A 24,267-nucleotide genomic window follows, 5' to 3' on the forward strand; every position below is an offset into this window, starting at 1 on the left:
AATATTAAAGGCACACAAAACCAAACCATTCCAATCCCTATTTCTCTATAGCAGCCAATGAAAATGATTCTTAAATCAATATTGCTCAATAAAATGTTCCCCCAGCTCTCTGGGGTCATTGGCTGCATTAAAATGCGAAATAATCCTCCAATGAAAATGCCAGCTGTATTATTCTGGCTCCATGTTCTTTGTTCCTGCATTTAGAGTCGGAAGCATTAAGCACAGTTTCCTAGCACTGAACAAGTCTGTCCTTCCTCCCTACGTTTGATTCCAATGTAATATAATGAAGCCAAAATGGCACAATAATCTCTGTATGTAAGATGAGAGCAAGATGGCTGACATTTTCGTGCATCTGTAATAACATTTGTTCTCATTGGTGAATTGTTTTCCATGTGCACTTATGTTTTTTTGACCATTTCTAGGGGTGCAGTGGGAGGCTTTATGATTGGGTTTAATGTTCCCTTTAATTAGCTAACACTTCAGGGCTGTGAGCACTTTCTCAAGACTGGTTTCTGTGAGCATGTATTTCTGTCTTTTGCTCATCAAAAAAATTCCATCCACTTTCATAGCATCGAGGGAATCTTGTATGTAATTTTTTAAGAAAAATATTATAATACAGGTATGAGATCTGTTATCTAGTAACCTGTTATCTATAAAGCTCCGAATTACAGAAAGGCCATCTCCCATAGACTCCATTTTATCCAAATAATCCCCATTTTTAAAAATGATTCCCTTTTCTCTGTAATAATAAAACAGTACCTTGTACATGATGCACACTAAGATTTAATTAATTCTTATTGGAACCAAAACCAGCCTATTGGGTTTATTTAATGTTTACATGATTATCTTAGGGTATGAAGATCCAAATTACAGAAAAATCCATTATCCAGAAGATCCCAGGTTCCAAGCATTCTGGATAACAGGTCCCATAACTGTATTTTATCATTCTTATAGTACAGCTGGTATCCTGATAAATTAAACCCATACATTCTGCTATAGGGTTTTCCTTCTTCGTGACATTATTATACTACAAAGCAAGGTTCAGAGAGGTACTGTATCTGTTCTGCATCTATGTGAGCTATGTTCTTAATTTCCTGTATGTCACAAAAACCTTCTACAGTCAGACAGAGATTTTTAATACTAACATGCTCCATATACTGTCGGTCTTATCAACGTGTGGCACAGATTGTGCAATATTTCAGGAAATTACTCCTTTGTGTACTAAACCCTACATTCCATCCGTGGCTATCTCAGGCAATTATCATGCACTAATTATAGTGAGTGGGAGACGAGGACAAGTGCAACATGTGAATGCAAACATTTCCCTATTTTTCTTATACACATTGCAGCATTTTTTCCCCAGAATGTTGGCATAACAAGGGCCACTGGAAATCGGGCACCATTTACACTATATAGCAAAAGTATCTGGACTTTATTTGGGGATTTAAAATGACATACCCATAGTTAGAACACTCACTGCTTAATTCCAACTAGCATGGTAGCATTTCAGTACAAGAACTATTAGTAGGGTGTGAGGGGGTGAGCCAAGGCATACAACCCTACATTACTATGTGCCATGCCAAGTGTTGGCTGGAGTAGTGTAAAGTTCACCATCATTGGACTTCAATCCTCTGGTGTGAAACATGGTAATTGCCCATCTGGCAGTCTGAAATAAAAATGTATGTATGACAGATGTCAGCCTGCCTGAATTGAAAACTTTACCATAAATGTTTGGTAATACCGGTATGGGATCTGTTATCCAGAAAGCTCCAAATTATGGAAAGGCCATCATCTCCCATAGTTTCCATTTTATAAAAATAATACAAATTTTTAAGAATGATTTCCTTTTTCTCTGTAATAATAAAACAATACTTTGTACTTGATCCAAACTAAGATATAATGAATCCTCATTGGAAGCAAAACAAGCCTTTAATTTTATTTCATGTTTACATGATTTTCTAGTAGACTAAAGTTATAAAGATCTAAATTACAGAAAGATTTGTTATCCATAAACCCCCAGGTCACAAGCATTCTGGATAACAGGTCCCATACCTATATGTTGGAATGTCTGGCTCTATTTTCCATGTTTGGGTTATGGCACCATGTTTTGTTAAAAGCAAAACGTAAGGCTAAATTCTGTGATTCCTACTTTTTGGCAAAAGTAGTGTAAAGCTTTTTCCTGTTTTAGCACAATAATGCCCCCATGAACAGGAAGATTTGTTATCCATATCCTAAATTACAGAAAGATTTGTTATCCATAAACCCCCAGGTCCCGAGCATTCTGAATAACAGGTCACATACCTATATGTTGGAATAATGATCTGGCTCTGTTTTCCATGGTTTGGGTTATGGCACCTTGTTTTGTTGAAAGCAAACCGTAAGGCTAAATTCTGTGATTCCGACTTTTTGGTAGTGGAAGGCTTTTTCCTGTTTTAGCACAATAATGCCCCCATGAACAGTTCTGTAGAGATGGGAGTATGAAAACTTGACTGGCTTGCACAGAGCCCTGACTACTTCCCAAGTGAATATCTGTGGGATTTGAATGCTGATATGAGCCAGGCCTGATCCCCCAACTAATGCTCTTGTCACTTAATGGAAGCAAATCCCATCAACACATTTTCAAAGCCTTCCCAGAAGAGTATAGGCTGTTAGAGCAGCAAAGGGACCAACATTATATCAATACCCTTGGTTTGTGAATGGGGTTTTAAACAGGTTTGTCTGGATACTTTTGGCTACACGGTGTTCCAAAATAGGTGAAAACTAGTGATGGGCGAATTTATTTGCCAGGCGCGAATTCGCGGCGAATTTGCGCGTTTCGCCGCCAGCGAATAAATTCGCGAATCGCCCGCGAAAATTCGCGTCAAAAAATTCGCCGGCGTCAAAAATTTTTTCGAAAAACGGACGCCGGCGTCGAAAAAACGGGCGCCGGCGTCAAAAACGGGCGCCGGCGTCAAAAACGAGACGCCGGCGTCAAAAACGAGACGCCGGCGCCGTTTCGCGAATTTTTCGCCGTTTCGCGAATTTCGCGCGAAATTCGCAAATTTTTCGGCGAAGCGAAACGGCGCAAATTCGCCCATCACTAGTGAAAACAAGTTAAGGCAATTGGTTTTCTTAGACAATATACAGTATGCAAGACTATTGTAACTTCTGGCATGCCAATGGGCCCAGTGTTAGTGTACCTTGCAATTTAGTTGTGTGTGTTGGTGCAACACATTTAATGAAGCCTCCTCAAATGGGTCTTAGTTTTTTATTTAAAAGTGTCAGAAAGTAGCAATCCGGCACTTTATGGATCAATCTGAGCTGGAGTAAGAGATTTGGGGGAGCTATGAATACAGTTATGGGAACCGTTATCCAGAATGCTCAGGACCTGGGTTTTTTCGGATAAGTGATCTTTTCATAATTTGGATCTTCATACCTTGAGTCTGCTAGAAAATCATATAAACATTAAATAAACCCAATAGGCTGGTTCTGCTTCCAATAAGGATTAATTATATCTTAGTTGGGATCAAGTACAAGCTACTGTTATTTTTATTACAGAGAAAAGGGAAATCATTTTTAAAAATCTGGACTAATTGGATAAAATGGATTCTAGGGGAGACAGCTATCCTGTAATTTAGAGCTTTCTTATAGGTTGTGTGATAATGGATCCCATACTTGTACTGCTTTCCAGGTCTCTGTTCTAAGAGAAAGTTACGTAGTTCAGGGGTGCCCTAATTGTAACCTTCAAACTGTAATTGAACAATAACTCCTTCTATACCCTGACAGTCTTTGTGAACAAGCCTAAAACCAGCCTTGAGATTTGTGAGAAAATACTAACAAAAAGGGACTTCTCTGGCCATCTGAGCTCCAACCGATTGTTAGTTGTCCAACATAATCAGCCTTATCTAGACTGTGAATACGTCAGTGTCGGCAAATGAAAATTCTTTGGCCTCTGGTTTTTTTTTTGTTAAGTCACATGAGACTCAAGCTGGCCAAATCCTAAATCCAAGTCTGCATTCATTAAATCTCTAGCAAATGACAAACAAATGCGTGACCTTAATTATTTCGCTATAGTTTGCCAGGTTTTCCGTTTTGTCAAGATGGTGTTTGGAATTTATATAGACGTTCTCTATCCTAAATCCTATCAAAGCAAGCATATTGATCCAATGCATAACATTTTGTAAATTTACAATGTACCCTGGGATGGTAAACACTGTCAAACTGCCATAGTTACCAAAGCTTTTGTCCTAACCATGGTGGCATTAAAGTAAAGGAAAGGTTAACTGATTGGGTGGTATCACTAGTAAGATGAAACACCATGTCTCGTCTATAAAAAATGCACCATCTTGAAGTACTTCTACAGAGATTACCGCACCCCAGTTTTTTCACCTTTACTGAGTAGTAGACCAGACACACTAATGCTATAGCATTCCAGGCAGGGAAGTAACTACAGAGGAAGCAGACCCTGCGGCTGCAAGGGGGCCCAGGAGGTACAGGGGGTCCCATGAGGCATCCACCGAAAACAGTGCAAGGGCAAGTACCTTCAGAGAAGTTGTTATAGATGAGGTGTACCTGTATGAGATAGAAGGTTCACCCCCTTTTTAAAGTGCCTGATAGTGATGGGCAAATCTGTCCGTTTGGCTTCTCCGAAAAATTTCCGAAACTCCGGAAAAATTCATGAAAAGGGGAAAAATTCACGAAACGCATTAAAGTCAATAATTTTGGCGTCAAAAATTTTGACACGATCGAGATTTTTTTTACGCGTGACTCTTCTGTCCAAATGCAGTCAATGGGTGTCTGGGAAATTTTGACGTGCTGCAATTTTGACGCACAATTTTTTTTTGTGGCAGTGAATTTTCTACGGCATAATGTGGAAATTTGTCGCCAAATCCATGCCTGCCGAATAATTTCACCCATCACTAGTGCCTAACAAACTGCATCCCCCCTCCCTGTGAGTTAACCATTTTTCTGTCCTTGTTTTTAATTGATGCTTGAATATTAATAGAATTAGAGTAGGAATAGTTTACTATTGATTTTTTTTTTTTTATTCTAGTTCAAAATCCATGTCCCTTTAAATTAACTTTCCAAAAAATAAAACTGGGTTCTTGTGAGCTTCCAGGTCTTCCTGTTCTACCCTCAACCCAGTATTATTTCTTCTCTTATTTCCTAATGTCTCCCTATGGAGTTCTTTCTTTCCATCCTCCATCCCAGTATTCTCCTGTCCTCCTACCATCCTTTCTCACCTGCTTTGGTACCCATTACATTGTAAATGGGCAGGAGATATGAATATTCCAGCTCCTGTAGTGTTCTTTCAATCTGACCAGGAAAACCTGTAGAACAAACAGAAAAGAAGAAACCCTATGGTCCATCTGGCAAGTTCCCTGTCCTCTAACCAGCTAAAACCAGTGACTGTACAGGGACTATAAAAGCGAATTATGACTGGGTACCAGAGCAAGCGAGCAAGATTCTATTGATTCACAGACATTTAACATTTTAAGTCTGTAATTACAATTATCATAGTACTTAATGTATCACCCCAAGGAACAAAGCAGCTGGTTACATATAGGCTTTTGACACAATACTAAATTAATGGCCTCATTAATAGGCCTTAAGAAAATTTGTTTTTGGTGAACAAGAATACAATTTGTTACAAAAACCGACACTTGTTAAAAAAAAAAAAAAGGGAATCCATGCCTTATAGCTGATAACCACTCGCACTGGTTCCGATGGTATCTGATTCGAATACTGTAATTTCCTATTTTGCTGACCATAGAGTTCTTACCATTTATATTATTGCCGCTCTGAAGTTTAATTAATCTCTTTTTATGCAATGATGATAGGTTTGCTCTTTGGACCAATAGGAACCCTCTTGTGCAATCTCAGAACTAATTATTAACCTTATTATTTCTGGACATGCGGGGACTGGGTGCCTTTTCATAGAAGATGTACTATCATTTAATTGCATTATGTGTTTAAGTTACATGCAACCTTTTTGTTTTATGACCTTAAGATAATAAATGAAGGATTACTGGAAGAAGTGATAATAGCCGCTCTTGGGATGAACCATTTCCTACTGTTATCTGTTTGACTTATTTGTTAGTGAGAGTGTTGCATGGCTGATGTTGGTACAGGACTGCTGGGAGCAAACGCTAAGCCTCTGCTAATGGGGACCATGGGGTTTGAGTTTGATTATAACTGGCGCAACACATGTATAATCTAAATGCCCACAAGGAAACTGCTGTGCTAGCTTGAACACTAATAGGACAATGGAACAAAAATCACTAATGTAAAAACTATAAACTACATGAACTGTTTTTTCAATGGGCAAACCCTGTTTCATTTTCCAAACCTGTAGCACCTCATCGGATGGTCTTCATGGGGTCTGTGTAATGGTGGTTCATGGGTTCAGTAATGCCATTAGCATGTGATCAGTGCTGTAACTACTTGGGCAACTGGGTAGGTCTATACTGGGGCCTGCTGCCTCCACTGGGATATCAGCATCACTGAAACCCAGCGAGACCCACAGTGCTGCATGGCTTGTGGCTGCAAGCTAATAGCATGGGTGAAAATTTTGGCAACCAGACTGCACCCCTACGCAAGCTTTTGGTGCATGCCCAGTACAGTTTACTATACCACCGGTTTGCACCAAGCTGAAGGGGCAGGTACCTCCACCCCCTGTGCCCAATGCGTTTCAACCCCCTTCAAAAATGTGGAGGTCTTCGTTATGGACACAGATAAATGCAGGTTCACAAATACATTTGTAAACTATGTATCAATAAATACTATCTTAATTACATTGTGTGCTCTGCTTTTCTGTAAATATTGATTACCCATGGGAGTTTACAGGTAACCCCCTGCATTGAGTTCAAGCAAAATATTAAAAAAACTTTTTAATATGACTGTTCTTTTATATTGGATTTAACACAACACATGTCCAAGACCAGCAGAGGATTTTTTTTAAAAAAGGTGATTGTATTTTTTTAATATATAGGCACCCTTGGGCAGCCCTTTTTTATATATAGCCTTGATTCAGATAGTTAGAAGTATTAGAGGCACTCACAGGCATAATAACAAGTGAGTATATGGGAGTTTCATATATTCCCAAACATCAACGCATTTTGGTTCTCTTTGAACCATCGTCATCTGGATGACACTTCAAAGGGGGAATATATGAAACTCCAATAAACTCATTTGTTATTATGCCAATGAGTGCTTCTAATACTTCTAACTAAATATATATATGAATAAATAAATATATATATATATTTTTAACTCTTCCCACTTCATGAAAGTAATGCAAATCATAACTCTCGAGTATCCTAGAGAGACTCTCTTATTATTTCTCTTCTTACGTTCAAAGATGCAAGCACTTCCCTGCACACAACACATGATTCTTATCAGTAAATCATGATAACAGCATATTCCTTCATTTGTGGTTTCTGTGGAAACCAGTACAGTTCTAAAGCAGTTGCAAATGCATGGCCAATGACTCAAGTGTAACAGAGTGTTTCGGTAATAAACAATGAGCATCCTCTCCATAAACTTCCAGGAAAATACAACAATGAGTCTGTATTGTATTGCTTGATTTGGTTGGGAATGGCAGTGGCTTTGGTTTCTGAAGGTGGTGGCCGGTAAGACAAGAAATCATATTGTGACGTCACTTGTGATGAGGGCAGAGGCGTAGCTACAGAGGAAGCAGACCCTGAACATTTTTAAAATATCATGGTAGAATAGGTTAACTTACCATTACCAATGTTTTGGGGCCGTAAATTGAATTTTGTTGCAGGGCCCAGTAGCATCTGTATATGCCACTGGATATTTCGACAGGTATTTATTTGCGGTGAAATCCTGCATATTAAGATCACTCATTTTTTGTTGAGAAAACGCTGCAAAAAACTTTCATTGACTATTTGGACCAAGAAAAAATGCCCATTGAATCCAATGCTCTAATGCATTTGCTTTGAAAAAAAGGCCAAAAAATGCAAAGTGACTCGAATGCATTTGCAAAAAAACCTCCCATTGACTTTAATGCATTGCAAACATCGCTGGACATCACTATGACATCACAATTAGATTTATCAGTTTCAGTTGTTGTAAAATGTGTCCATAGCCACCACTCTTGTTGAATATCAGTTTGCCTTGCAGCCCCATCTATCTGTCTGTCTGTCTATCTATCCACCTATCTATATGTGTGTTGGAAAAAAATTACATTATAATAAGTGTGTTTTTCTCTTTTATATTTTGAAACACTATCAAGGATGCTCAATTTTTTTTCCTAATGGAGTGTTAAGCAAACACATTTTGGGATTTTTTGCGTTCCCAACTCCAAGGAAGTCTCATTTAAAGAATTAATGAGTCATTGTATTGACTGATGGAAGGGAGTTAGTGTGTCATTAGTCTTTCATAATGTTTGATGCATCCTCCCAGGTGGAACACACACAGCAATCAGCACTTTTGTATAGTTTTTATATCTACGTATTAAACCAACAAACAGCCTGTTGTGCTAAAACAAAACTGGGAAGGAAAGGAGAAAGGCTGTAGGGCTTCACCTCAGTCAATAAGGACTCGTACTGATGAGCGTTCTTACCTTCGCTTCCCTGGGAAGAGTTCCGCTGCAGGGAAGCGCAGGACAAAACGCAATCTATTCTTTCTTACAGGGCTGTACTGACACAGACGCATGTATGTTGCAAACTCATCATGTTGTGTTCCACCTGTATTTGGAGCAGTAAAAGAACACTTGTCAGTACAAGCCCTAACAGTCGCTGAAGCTCACCCCAGTGCAGTGGTTGCCCTGCTGATAGGGTTGCCACTGCCTGGTGTTGAACCACACAGCCTGGTTTTAATTGGGGCTGTTTGGTTAAGTATTGCCTGATTGGGTTTCAGCAGTCTTAAACCAGTCAAAAATCCACCGCCTATGCTGCTGACCCATCAGTATCACAGCCCACCCCTCAACGTCACTCAACCAACCACCCCTGACATCACCGTTCTGCCCCCTGACATCATTGCCCTACCTCCTATTGTCTGTTTTTTATTTCAACAGCAAATATGAAAACCCTACATGTGTACTCTCTGAATTTCAGTCAATAACGACCCCTGCAGCACTGCTATTTTTGTAACAGTAGATTATTAGATATAGTCACATGAGTTCTAGTTTTGAACAGGTTGATCCAAAACCATGAACTTAAGTCTTAAATGTGGTTCAGACAGGTCCAAGAAAGACACTTTCCCTTTGGTGATGTAATAGTGCTGACTGCTGACCCCCTCTGACTGCTGACCCCTCTGACTGCTGACCCCTCTGACTGCTGACCCCTCCGCTATGGTGGTTGAGCTAAGCAACATATGAATCATCAGAAGTAAATCGGGTTAAGTCATAAAGCAGAAGAGGACTTTGATCTTTGTTGGTTGTGGATTGGAAAGTAGTGGTTTAGGGTCGGGTTTGAGTTGGAAAATGTTCTCATCACTAACTAATACAATGAAATACCCAGTTTTCTATAGAAGTGGCCGAAAACTGTAATTATTGATGCAAGCAAATTCACCGATAACAACTAGTAAGAACTGAACTACTGATCAAAAACATTATAAAAACAAACAAATTGACCATTGAGAATGTTGATTCCCAACACTATGTCATGCATCTTGCTGTTCTCTTACATATAATTATGTCATTTTTGTCTTCATTCTATGATACTGGAATCAAACATGGGAATAAAAGACAGACTTGTTTATTTCTGGGAAACTGTGCTTAAATCTTCCAGCTCAGGTTGAAGGAACAAAGAATAGGAATCCAGATTTATACAGATTAGCTGGGATTCACCTTGGAGGCTTTTATTTAGCATTTTAACGCAGCCGCTGGCTGAGGAGGTTTGGGGGAAAGAGTTGGAATTTTTTTTGTGCAATATTGCTTTAAGATCACAACCCTGATGTTGCTCTCAACCTTCATATATATGTTACGTTTTTCTGGGATTTATAGTAACAACTGAGTAAAAGTTTGGTTGAGCAGATCATTGCAGCAGGGTTTACTACCCCTTTAAGAATCATACAGGTAAAAGAGAAATGTGCAGGATATGTCAGCCAGTGAGTATTTTTGGCTTCTATATCATTTTATCAAGGAACCTCTGCAGTGTCAAGAAGGGACAGATCAGGGAGCAATGATTGACAGATAAAGACCCAGTCATACCTATAAACTATTTCAGGCAGTGCTGGGTCCCCCCACCCCTCCTCATGTCCAGCAGGGATGTTGCAGAATTTAATAAGGGTTCTTTAAAGCTTGCATTTCATGGTTATTTTAGGATCAGCTTTCCAATTTAAGAGCACAGGTACAGTTACACTGACTGCCTCAAAGCTCCGTGTGGAATTCAGAATCTTCTCTCACTCTCTGATATACTCCCGAATCTCATATCATGTTTCCGAAATGGATTTAATAAATATGTCCTATGCTTAATATGTACTATGCTAAATGCTCACAGTCCTACCCGTACAGCAGAGTTTCCTTAATTTGGCTAATTACAGACATTAACTTGATTCTTTTAGTAATTTAGGGGGGGGGCATTACTTTATAATATAGGAGCAGGGGCTTAAATATGGGTGACACAAGAGCCATGAATAAACTCTATCCTTATAAAGGTGTTTAGTTGATGTCTGCAGTTCTAATCAGTGCTTATTGATATAATTTCTGCCACAACTCATTCAAACTTGGGCAGGTAGGGGAACAGAGGGAAAAAGACAATGAAGGTACACAGAGGGTGGGGTATTGGGTAGGGGTTTTTATTAGTGGGGAGGGTTGAGTTCTCCTTTAAAGATACAGTATTAGAAATCCCCTTGGAGTTTCATAATTGATGTATAATCTCAGTAAACACTGATGAATATGTCTGCACAATATAAATAAAACATAATAATAATAACAAAAAGAACAGTGGGCTACAACTACAGCAATATGAAAACTGTACCTTTATCAGTCCTAATCAGCCTTGGGTAGGATCCGTATCAAAGCATTGAGGCTTAGATTGACTAAAAACACTCAGACAGCATAAGAATTTTTGTCCAAAGACGGCGGAGTCGCAGGGAGGGAAGAGGGGGTAACGATATCTCTGACACCTGCAAATCAAGGAAAGAGTCACTGGAATTAGTCATAAAATACTTTGGAACTGAGAATTAGGTGTCTATCCTAAGGGCAATTTCAATCCTACCTATGGGAATGGAATGAATTCATATATGAATGATGGGCCTTTTCATTACTTAACTGCTGAAACTGCTTGATAATAATATTGTGGGTCACCTTGCAAAAAGTTGAAGATTTATGAAAATGTATCCATCAAATTACTTTTAATGCAGAATGTTGAGATTAATTTTGCTCCTTGGTGATCCACCATTTTTATAGGGACCCTCAAGCTAGAGGCATAAGCATAAAATAATGATCTTTCCACTGAAACCTGGTCCTACTTTCCCCTTTACGGTCTCTGTTGAAGGCAAGCTCATTAACCCTCTCAACTCTTTATCTCTCTCTCTCTTTCTCTCTCTCTCTCTCTCTCCTCTTCTCTAACCACATTACCACCACTGACACAACCTGTAACTTAAACAATATTGCCAAAACCTGTCTCTTTCTTTTAGGGATGGGCAAAAACCACTATTTTGGGATTCAGGCATATCCTGAATTTTTCAAGAAAGATTCAGATGAAACCCGAACCAAGGAAGGGTTAAGATAAAAGAAATAAAAATGTCCTTATTCTCAGTATCATATTTCTTTTATAAGCTCAGGCCTTCCCCATCCCAACTCCTTCAGTGATGTCAGACATGGGCGGGTTTGGCTTGGATTTATAAGGGCAGGACTACATGGCCGATTCAGCCGCGATCCGATGCGCTGTGCAAAATCGCAGGCGTCACATCGAATGCAACAGAAACAAGGTAAGTAATTCAATTGTCGCATCATGTAGCAGCATTGATGCAACGCGACACGGCTGTCGGATGCAGACGCTGCACGCTGTGTCTGCATTCGACAGTCGTGTTGCGTCGCGTTAACAATGTGAAACGATCCGACACTGCCATTACTTACCTTGTTTCCGTCGCATCCGACGTGACGCCTGCGATTTTGAGCAGCGCGTCGGATTGCGGCTGAATCGGCGATGTAGTCCTGCCCTAAGGCATGCCACCACTCCAGGTTGGTTCAGGTCTGACTTAGGAGAAGACAGCTTACGTTTGGGTGTTGGTGACAATTACATTTACAAATAAGTTTAATACAAATGAAAATGTTTAATGCATGTAAACTGTAAATAACATGTTCTTTCATTATGCAAAAAAACCTGTTTTTTGGTGGAGTTCCCCTTTAAAAGACACTCAAAGTACAACCTTCACAAAAAGGACACAGCCAGCTTAAAATTCAAGAGGCTTTATATTCCAAGCAAAAAACGAAATCCAGTGAGAATGAAATGTATCCTAAAACGACGGGATAAAAATAACTTGAAAGAGGTTTATTTAGGGACGGCATTAGGAATAAATCCAATGACTTCAGTAGACCCATTATTCGCATTTGCATTCTTGCAATAAATCTGACCATGGAAAAACCAATTATTATCCTATCTCCTAGTGGTATGCTGCTGTCTGGTTGGATGTGACTCCCCCCCCCTCCTGCATTTTAATTGCTTGATTTAGGCTTTCGTTGGCAAAAAAAAGCCAGCTGAAACATTCCTTTTAATTATGTTCATTTATATCTAAAAAGCCAAATTTACAAAAGCAATAGCATTAATTATGTATTGCCTATTAAAGCTGAGTATACATCACTAATCTAATAGTGCCCAGATGAGTGACAGGTATCCTCTATTGCTCACATGTTTAGTCATGCTCTTGGGATATTTCCCCCCGATGCACTTATTTATATTTATTTATTATCTGTCATTGATATAGCACCAACATATTACACAGCACATTACAGAGATTATACGTTATTCTTATTAGTCCCAGTGGAGCTTACAAATAGGGTTGCCACCTGTCTGGTTTTGACCCGAACAGCTCGGATTTGGGAAAGGCTGTCCTGTTCAAAAACACCTGCAGATTTGTAGCTGTTGTAAAAACAGGCCTAACTACAACCTCTGTACTACTACCTGGTGAAATACTACTAAGGATCGATTTGAAAGCAGCACCCACTCTTATCTACAATGCCAATATACTAATAAGGAATGTTATGTTCACACAGTAACCAATGCCCTTAAATGTGTATGTCTAATAAATCGTGGCATTGTGGACATTATTATATTGTAATATTCTGGTCCAAGTATCAGTGCAAAGCATTATGCAAGGGGGAGGGGGTGTTCAGCAAAAGCCAAAAGCTCAATATTTTATTTTCTAATTCACTGATGGAAAGAGTCCTGAAAGATAAATTTATGGGGTGGTATAAAAAATGATTCCAATGCCCTTGACATACCAAAGGGTTTAATCAACTGTATGCAAGTCTGATACATATAGAGAAAGAAGGTCCCATTTAAAGGAATGGTAGGAATTTGAAATGTTTTGCATCTATGTTCCTCTAAATATTGATAATATTGATAACTGAGTGTATGACTATATTCCTGTCGCAGGGCTCCTATAAAGCTTCCTCCTCCCAGATTCTACATAATCTTATGTAAGACAAAGCTCTGCTGGATCACAACTGAGTAAGCAGCTCATCGAGATTTTGATTTTAATAGACCCAATTCTACAAATATAACTAGCGATGGGTGAGATTCAAAAGAAACTAGAGCATGTGATGGTCAACAAAGGTCCAGGATCGGAAGGCATAGAGATGGTGCAAGCAATTTATGATTGACAGGTACAGATGCTGTAACAAAAAATAAAATAATTAGGGTTTTATGTTCAAGTTGAGAAGGAGTCTTATTGCACAGCTTTCTATGTCTGAGTGACAGGTCTCCTTTAAGGAGCACAATATTTGTACCTGGATAGAAAACTAGCTGAAGGATATACTACAAAGAGTGGTGGTAAATGGGACATTTTCTAATTGGACCAGTGTTGTTAGGGGAGTAGAAATAATATAAATGCAAGTTATATACTAAATGGCAGTGTGGGGGTTTCCTTAATTGGCAGTGATCTGGGGATTTTTGTAGATAACAAGTTGTCTAATTCCAGGCAGTGTCATTCTGTGGCTACTAAAGCAAATAAAGTTCTGTCTCAAGTGATGAAAACATATTTTTGCCTCTTTATAGGTCCCTGGTGAGGCCTCATCTGGAGTATGCAGTGCAGTTTTAGACTCCAGTCCTTAAGAGGGATATAAATGAGCTGGAGAGAGTGCAGAGACTAAGTGACTAAACTGATTAAGGGGATGGAAAATTTAAACTATGGTAGATTGTCATGGTTGGGGTTGTTTTCTCTGGAGAAAAATGCTTGCGAATTGCATGTTATTCTTTATAAGTACTTTATATTAGAGGTCATTATAGACAAATAGCAGGACATCTCTTTTTTCATAAAATGAATCATCAGACCAGAGGTCATAGCTTTAGACTAGAAGAAAAGAACTTTCATTTGAAGCAACGTAGGTGGTTCTTCACAGTCAGGACAGTGAGGTTGTGGAATGCACTCCCGGGTGATGTTGTGATGCTGATTCAGTTAATGCCTTTAAGAGGGGCTTGGATGATTTCTTGGACAATCATAATGTCCAAGGTCGGTCGAACTGGGCCGGTGGGACACCGGGAAAAAACCCAGTGGGCCCAAGGCTCTTGTGGGCCCCGCTGGCCCAGATCTGCACCCTGCCTTCTTTTTTCGTGACTGGCCAAACACAATGCACTCGTACACACATACATGCATGCACACTCATTCGTACACACATACACGCATGCACACTCACTCGTACGTGCATACACACTGGCCGGCAGCTCAGCAGGGGGGTGGCGGAGGGGGGCCCATGACAGGAGCCACGGTGGGCCCCGGGCCCCCCAGTCCGACCCTGTCCAAGGTTATAGTGACACTAAAATCTAAAATTAATATAGATATTGGTATATATAGTTTGTGTATATGTATAGATAGGGTGGTATATGTACAGTATGTGTATATATGTGCACAGGGGTTAATTTGAAGGGGTTGAACTTGATGGACTTTGTTATTTATGAATCATTCAATGGGTGCTTAATGCAAATATTGCACATCCAGCCTGCAGTGGAGATCCAATGTTATTCATTATACAGTTCTCATTCCTTCCTCTACTTTCTCACATACTATCACTTTCATTCCCTATACCTCCTACCCAGTCTGCCTCTCTGCTTTAAAGGTACACTGTAACTTAAACATGTAGATACTACAGATGTTTTTCAACCCAACTCACCTCATGTAACCATGTAACCTATAGAGGCTTTATAGCACTGGGATAAGGGCTACTATCAGGAATCATGGGGCCCCATACTACTGATAGCAGCTGGCTCCACGGTAGAGGGCCCTACTGACAAGTGTAATGGGGTATCAATAAAAAATAGCACATGCATGCATTATTGTGCCCCTGATCCTCCCACAGTCTCAAACCCACTATGCCAAACTGCAGTCAGAAGCCAACCAACTAGTCTTACCCTCTCGCAAATTGCCTTTTTTCATCCCTTATGGTCCTTGATAAGTGATGAATGAATCTGTCCCAAAAACAGCGAAACAGCGAAAACGCATTGAAGTCAAAGGGGGTAAAAAATTTTTTACAAGCTACATTTTTTCTCACTCCAAATGCATTAAAGTAAATGTGGTTCTTTCTTGTGGCAACTTTTTGTCCCTGCGACTTTTCTGTCCAAATGCATTAAAGTCAATGGGCGGAATTTTCCCATGGCAAATTTTGTCACAGTTTTGAATACAAAAAATCACAGATGGTGAAATGCAGAATTTCGGCTCAAATCCATGGCTGACGAAAAAAATTTGCTCTTGACTCTGCCTGGCAGCAAGAGGGCCATAACTAGTGGTAGGCAGGATAGACTTGTGCCTGGGGCACATTTGGAGGGGAAGAGTTCCAATGAGCAGACAGAGATACCCACCGGTGGAAGGAGTAAGTAAGAAAACTTAAGAAGAAAATCAGTGATGCAATGACGATGGGAGTGGCAGTGGGTTGGACTGTGCTGGCGGGACACCATTTTTTGCAAACTTTACTCTATTATGACAGGGTAACAAAAAGGAACACAAGAAAGAATTCTATCACATTGCACACGTTGCTAGCATCCCTGAGATGAATTGTATTCAAGGTTGCCTTCTCTGAAACGAAGCGGTTAAGGAACGCGGTTTCATCTTGTAAATTAGCTAAAGCAATTCATGAATATTCTATTGGATTTCACTAATGTAATCATAAGAGAATACTCCACAAGGCAAGCTGAGCCCATATAATACAGAGAGAGGTCACTAATGAGAAGCATGCTTTAGCGATGATGAGCAAAATACAGGGGGAATCTGGGATTTATCTCTCCAGAATGCCAACAATGTGGCAGCAAGACGTTTCCCTACAGACGTTGGGCCCTACAGCTACTGATTTCCCAGTTCAAAAAAACAGATTGAGGGGCTGAGTTTAGACATCCGTTATCTAGCAAACAGAGATGGGTTTGGGATATCTTTTATTTTAGTGTAACATTGAGGACATGAGAGAGACTAGAAAACAGATGCAGATATTGCTACTGGGCCACACAGTAAAATCATTTTAGGGCCCCACCTTAACTCTGTGAATGTTTATAAATATAAATTGAAACTGTTTATCTGTTCCCAATAGCCCACTATACCCCCCCCCCCCAGTGCTTAGAAAAATGATGGTGTCTCTTGGATAGAACCTGTGATTTGACAAGCCAAATAAACTGACAACAAGTGGCACATGTACTAAAGGTTTATTTGCCCTTATTAGAACATCTAATTGGCAGCAAGGTTGAGCTACGGAGTGACTAAAAGGCTGTATGCTTTACCTTCTGTCCAGTTTTCTTTGGTTCCATGTTGGGCCCAACATGTTGCTCACAACCCCTTGTAAGTTTTGGTTGAATAAAAACAGGTTTATGGCCAAGCAGAGCCTTCTGTAGGCTGCCAGACCCCATAAAGTCTACCAAATACCTAATCACAGCCCTTATTTAACATCCCCAGGAACTTTTTTTATGATTGTGTTGCTCCTCAACACTTTTCACATTTGAATGTGACTGAAGGGTTAAAAAGGTTGGGGATTCCTGCCCTAATGCATTGTTTCAGGAATCTAAAGCAACACTGCTGAGAATATATAACTAAATAAAAATAAAAAAAGACAGATACTTTCCATAGCCAAGCCCTGGCTTACATATGATATTGTGGAGCTGGTCTCATTGCATTCTCCTTTCTATAGTCTTGCAAAGGTATTTTGTTCTGAAAGTCCACTATATATATATATATATATATATATATATATATATATATATATATATATATATATATATATATATATATATATATAAAAGTACATTGGCTTAAAACAGTTCTTTCTGTCCTGTAATTTTTTTCATCTGGAACCTGCCATTTCTTTTATAAAGAGCAATTGAAATTGTACAGGCTTCCTTATGTGTACACTCGTGGCATGGATGGTCGGAGCCTGAACACTGTAATTTCACCCATTAGGAACTTTTGTGTTTGTCGGCCGCAATGGTAGCTTAATTCCTTACATCCTTTCTTCCCTTTTTGTAAATGTGACTCTGTATAAACAGGATTTCTCATCTGAAGTGCCAATCCAAATGGACAAATTAACATGGGAGACAGGCTCACTGTGCCCTGGTCTCAATAGAAAATAGGCCAAGCCACAGGGGTGCTGGTTTAACTTCATAATACACAACATTTACTCCCCAGGTTATTATTTATAGAAAGTAGTGGCATTGGGTTAATCACCTCTTTATTGCAACACAATTGCTTAAAGTGAAGAGCTTTATAATCCCCTGCACGGTGTATTATACACCATATAATAAATCCCCTACTGTACTTTATAAAGATATTAGAAGGCACCTTGGAGTTACTGTTCATGGACTTTACAAAGGTAGATATGCTATTGCTTATAACTCAGATTCATACAAATAAAATTTTTATTAATGGGTAATTACAAATAAATCAATTAGTGTTCACTTACGACAACAATCCCAAAATGGATATCCTTGCTTAAAATTCTGTCGTTCATTAATTGTACTTGCCAAAGATGCACCTTGCATTTTCGTATACAGGTATGGGATTGGTTACTGGAAACCCATTATTCAGAAAGCTCTGAATTACGGGATGGCCATCTCCATTTTATCCAAATAATTCAAATGTTTTAAAAAATTTCCTTTTTCTCTGTATTAATAAAACAGTACAGTATGAGATTATGGTTCCAATGCACCAAAATGCACAATTGTGCACTCCTGCTTGTGCCTGTAGTTATGCTATTATGACAAATGGATATTGATTGGTCTAGGGATCAAGCTTCACTTGCGATCTCTTCCGCTTTAGTTCCAAGCGATTGTGCTTTTTTGGCCATAAATGGCCCCTTTTAAACTTGGGTGGGCCAATCAGATGGAGAGCATAGCAGATCATGGCCACATATGGGCAGTGTCAGACTGAGATGCCAATATTATAACTAATGACAAAATGGGAACAGCCTTCTAAAACTAATAAGGCCTTCTTTTGGATAAAGAACAGTATAAATGTACATTTATAGTTACTAAGGACAAACAATGCATTAAGCTTAAGGCCATTTCCAACAACTGCAATATTAAATAGTTTGTTACCAAGTATTATATTATCCAAAGCCTGTGGATCTCACCATTTATACGACACGCACACACACAGAAGAGCATGGTAAAAGGAAACTATTCATCATATCCATGTAATTGTCTAGAAGAATCAAAAGAGCGTTCCGTGGTGCCACCATGGAGATCCTAATAAAGACAATAAGAGATACTTCCTACTGTTTGTTGCCTGGGAGATAAAAGTCTCTTTCTCAAGGTCGTAACATTGGGAAGTTATCAAAGGCATATTTAAATAGTTGCAAGTGATGTGCAGCAAATGCATCAGGGAGGCCAACGTGTCTGTGCTCCAAGTAACTCTCCGATGGGTTGTTGGTTAGATGAAACGTTGGTGCTTAAAGGGTACATGGCAAGCTGCATATTCGAGTATTACTATGCAGAACAAAGAAATCTAAGGAGGCTGCATAAATTGGTTCTGCCTATCCATTAACAGGGCTTGCAAACAGCTTACCCTTTATAACAAAAACTATTTTGTTATGATTCAAGTGGTCTATTTAAAGGTATGTTACATTATGGCCAGTCTTGCATTGAGTCTTGACATAGACATCTCATTATCGAGCATCTCAGTCTTCTGGTTAGCAGCTTTACAGCCCTTTTTTGGCTGGAGTTTCATTATTAAACAATGGTTGCAGTAGGTACAGCAGCTGCCCTTCAAGATATATATATATAATATATATATATATATATATATATATATATATATATATATATATATATATATATATATATATATTATATATATATATATATATATATATATATATATATATATATATATATATATATATATATATATATATATATATATATATATATATATATATATATATATATAGCGCCCTGCATTTTCAAAATCTCCAAAGGCCTTTTTGCTGTAATATGAGTGATACAATGAAATGTTTGCTGTTTTCCTATAGACTAATGCAACTATTAAGAGGTGAATGTTTTAATTGAACTGGCGTGTATGGAGCAGGCTGACTCTCAGAGCACCCTGGGAGGCAGTGGCTCTAATACGGGAGGTGAGGGGGAGAGCAAGGAAGGAAAGACAGTTATTAGAAAAGGTGGATAGGGTAATCTGGCGCAAGGACACTTCATGTCTGCTGCTTGCCTGGTGCTAGGGTTCGACATGTGGTGGAACGAGTGGACAGATTATTGGGTGGGGTTAGGGAAGACCCAGCGGTCTTGCTACACATAGGTAGAATGCCAAAGTTAGAGGAGGTGGTGAAGTCCTCAAGAACAATTTTAAAAAACTAGGTGTAAAATTGATGGTGAGGGGGGGAGGGTTCAGTAAAGGATTCAGTGGAAGACAGGTTAGATGAGATAGTGGGCAAAGGAAGGGAAATGGGGGAGGAGATTTGGTTGGGAGTACTGCTAATGATAGGGAGGACCACATGTCATTTGTTCAATATGGTACCAGTATTAAATGTATGTTTGCAAGGAGTCTGGCTGGTAAAATGGAAGAGCGGGAGGTGCCGGAGGAAAAATATGACATGATTGGTGTGGCCGAAACATGGCTGAATGAGTCGCATGACTGGGCAGTTAATATCAGTGGCTATACTTTATTTCGGAGGGACAGAGGCAATAGAAAAGGAGGAGGGGTATGTCTGTTTGTTAGACAGGATTTAAAAGCTTAAATAAAGGAGGAAGTGAGGGGGCAGAAATCTTATGGGTGGGGTTCTTCACTAATTGTAAAGAGTCCAGCAAATTAATTGTAGGAGTATGCTATAGACCCCCTAATGTAAGTGAGGAGGAGGAGGCTAAGCCCCTGCTGCAAATAGAAAAGGCTGCTAGTTTGGGTAAAGTAATGATAATGGGGGATTTTAATTACCCAGATATTGACTGGAGCAACAGTACTGCCAGATCAGTTAATGGGAACAAGTTTATAAACTTTCGCATGACAATTTTATGGCACAGGTTTTTGAGGAGCCAACCAGAAAAAAATGTTATTCTGGATTTAGTGATCTCAAATGACCCAGAACTTATAGCAAATGTGCAAGTAATTGAACCCCTGGGTAATAGTGACCATAATGTTATATCATTGAATGTCTGTGCAAAAAACAAATATACACTGGGACAACAAAAACCATGAATTTCAGAAAAGCGAATTTTAGTGCCTTGAGGGCTGCCCTTCAGAGCATTGTTTGGGGCATTAAGTTTTCAGGTAAAAACACATAAGAGAAATGGTTGTCATTTAAAATAATATCAAATCGTTACTGCTCTCAATTTATTCCGTTAAGGAATACATGTAGAAGGACTATGAATCACCCTATGTGGCTTCATATAAAAGTTAATAGGACAGAAGAGAAATGCATTTAAAAACTACAAGTCTGTGGGGACAGAAGCTGCATTTAATGAGCATAAACACTGTAATAAATGTTGTAAAACAGCATTATGGAAAGGCAAAGAAAGAAAATGAAGAGTGCATTGCGGCTGAGGCTACGACTGACCTCAAAAGGTTTTTTAAGTATATTAATATTAAAAAGATGTAGGTGGAGAGGGTATACAATAGTGGTGTCTGAGTTCCCAGGCTCACTTCATAGCTGCACTGATGGCTCAGCTTAATATAGTCAGTGGCTGACTCAGCATATGATTCATAAAGTTTTAATAAAAATGTATGTAGACAAGGCACCAGATGGCATACACCCCTGGGTTCTATGAGAGCTGAATTCAGTTTTAGACCAGCCCCTATTTCTGATTTTCTCAGATTTACTTTAATCTGGTATGGTACCTATGGATTGGAGAAAAGATGATGTCATTCCAATATTTAAAAAGGGATTACGATCTCAGCCTGGCAATTATAGTCCAGTAAATTTGACATCTGTGGTGGGCAAATTATTTGAAGGGACTGCATTCAAAATGTTGTCCTAGTGAATGGAATTATGAGCAGCAATCAGCATGGCTTTATGAAGGATAGGTCATGTCAGACAAATTTTATTGCTTTTTATGATGAGGTAAGTAAGATACTGGACAGTGGGGGGCAGTAGATGTGATCTATTTGGATTTTGCCAAAGCGTTTGATACCATACCCTACAAACAACTGCTTTCTAAACTAAGGTCTATTGGGCTTAATAAAATTGTTTGCACATGGATAGGAAACTGGCTACAGGATTGGGTACAGAGGGTGGTTGTAAATGGTACATTCTCTAGTAAGGTTCTTAGTGGGGTCCCTCAGGGCTCCGTATTGGGTCCAATTTTATATAACTTGTTCATTAATGACTATGGGGAGGGTATTGTATGTAATGTATCGGTGTTTGCAGATGACACAAAACTATCCAGCCCAATTATTTCCATCCAGGATGTGGCATCTTTGCAACAGGATCTTGACAAACTGGCAATCTGGGAAGCTAAGTGGCAAATGCGATTCAATGTTGATAAAAAGTCATGCACCTGGGATGCAGGAAGGAATTTTTCCCCCTCTGAGGCAAATTGGAGTGGCTTCAGATGTTTTTTTTTTTGCCTTCCTCTCGATCAACTAACAGTTAGGCAGGTTGAAAAAAGTTAAAAGGTTGAACTTAATGGACGTGTGTCTTTTTTCAACCTAACTTACTATGTTACTATGTTAATTATAGAACATTTGGTGTATTCTCCCAAGCTTCCATGAAAAGTGTCACTGGGTCAGTTTGCATAGTTACATGTAGGTAAATTGGGTTGAAAAAAGACCAAAGTCCATCAAGTTCAACAACTCCAAATAATGAAACTACGTGTCCATACCTAAACACTCACACAGACCCCTCTATAAACAATATATACCAATATCAATATGATATAAGATTTTAGTATCACATTAGCCTTGGATATTATACTTGTCTAACAAATCATCCAAGCCACTCTTGAAGGCATTAACAGAATCAGCCATCACAACAACACTGGGCAAGGCATTCCCCAAACTCACTGTCCTCACTGTGAAGAACCACCTACAATGCTTCAAATTAAAGTTCTTTTGCTCTAGTTTAAAGGGGTGTCCTCTGATGCAGTGATCCTTTTTTTGGTGAAAAAGGATTCCCGCTATCTGTCTATAATGTGCTTGCAAAGAGTAATCATGTCCCCTCACCAGTGTCTTTTTTCCAGAGAAAATAATCCCAACCATGACAATCTACCCTCATAATTTAAGTCTTCCATCCCTCTAACCAGTTTAGTTGCACATCTCTGCACTCTCTCCAGCTCATTTATATCCTTCTTAAGGACTGGAATCCAAAACTGCACTGCATACTCCAGATGAGCCCTTACCAGGAACCTTTAAGAGGTAAAATTATGTTTTCATTTTATGCACAGTACTTTATATGCGTTAGTAGCCACAGAATGACATTGGCTAAAATTAGACAACGTGTTATCTACAAAGAAAAAACCTGAACCTTCACTGCCATTTCGTGTATAAATTGCATTTATATAACTAAATGCCATAATATAACTTTGAATTTATCAACATTACACCACATTTCTGCAAAGTGGCATCATCCTGCATGGAATTTATAGTTTTGCACTGGTCCAATTAGAAAAACACTGTTCCAATTAAACCATCCTCATTTCTCAAACTGTTCGGCCATGAGCATCCTTACTGTCTCCTATAGGTCACCTATTACAAGAAGTAAGAGGTGGGCTTTGCCAAAAGGTTTAGAGGTCTAGCCAGCTACATATGTCAACATTTTTCTCCATCTAAAATTTCTCATAGTCTGTACAGTGAGATATCATTAATGTATGCTACCTTATTTCTACTGTAAGGATGGGGCAACAGTGTTTATGGCTGCCTTATGAGCCTAGTCATTTACTTACCATTAGCCCAGTAAGCAAAAGAGCAAGTCCAACATTCCTGACCAGCACCTTCTCAGATTATAATAATGCTAGAGATTTATAAATGTAATCGTAGCACTCCCCTTGCTATGGTTCTGAGAAGATACATGGAAGTCAATAGATATTAACTCCAAGTGTCACCTCAATGAGCTCTTTAAACTGGTCCCACCAACAACTTTGTTTGCCACCAAAAAAGAAGTTCTTCCTCTAGTAAGATCAATTTAGCATGTGGATGTCACTTGAATGTCACACTGTTTCTGTTTTCAGTAGTATTAATATTTACAGCACAGGGGGCAATTAATCCACTAGAATAATGCAGGTGTTGGACACACACAACCAACTATCCATGCTACCTCATCTCACCATGGGCACATTTTAATGAAGAACCTGAGAAGGCTAAGCCTCCCCAAACCAACACCAATGAATTCCATACATAAAATAGGATGGTTATTATATATAATGATATGTATTTATATTACTGTTGTGGGATCATTATAAATGGAACTGGCACTATATTTATCCTGCCACATGTTCCAGGAGAACCTGGAGGTTATTGTCTAGGTTATTGTGTGTACGTTTAAATGTAAAAAGGCTATAAGCACTTAGATTGTAAACTGTAAGGGGTAGGAACCCCCTTCCTATTGTCTCTCTGATGTGGCACTTGAGCTCTGTGTCCTTATGTAAGCTCTGTGTACTTTGTTTATATTTATTGTTGTTATTGCCTAACTTGTCCTCCGTGTATACTTTTTGGGTAGTTTCACATTTCTCCACTGGAAAAAATACA

General features: G+C 39.1%; 1 protein-coding gene across 2 annotated transcripts in view; it reads right to left on the reverse strand.

The window, feature by feature from the left end:
* sgcd.L (sarcoglycan delta L homeolog) overlaps positions 1-24,267 on the reverse strand; it is a 339,284-nt gene that overhangs the window by 161,206 nt on the left and 153,811 nt on the right. For both annotated transcript variants that reach the window (XM_041586050.1, XM_041586049.1), the window contains exon 3: positions 10,926-11,073. The gene's annotated coding sequence lies outside the window, so the exon portion shown is untranslated. The remainder of the gene's footprint in view (positions 1-10,925; positions 11,074-24,267) is intronic.

The sequence above is a fragment of the Xenopus laevis genome, chromosome 3L (assembly GCF_017654675.1).
Source record: "Xenopus laevis strain J_2021 chromosome 3L, Xenopus_laevis_v10.1, whole genome shotgun sequence".
NCBI lineage: Eukaryota > Metazoa > Chordata > Amphibia > Anura > Pipidae > Xenopus > Xenopus laevis.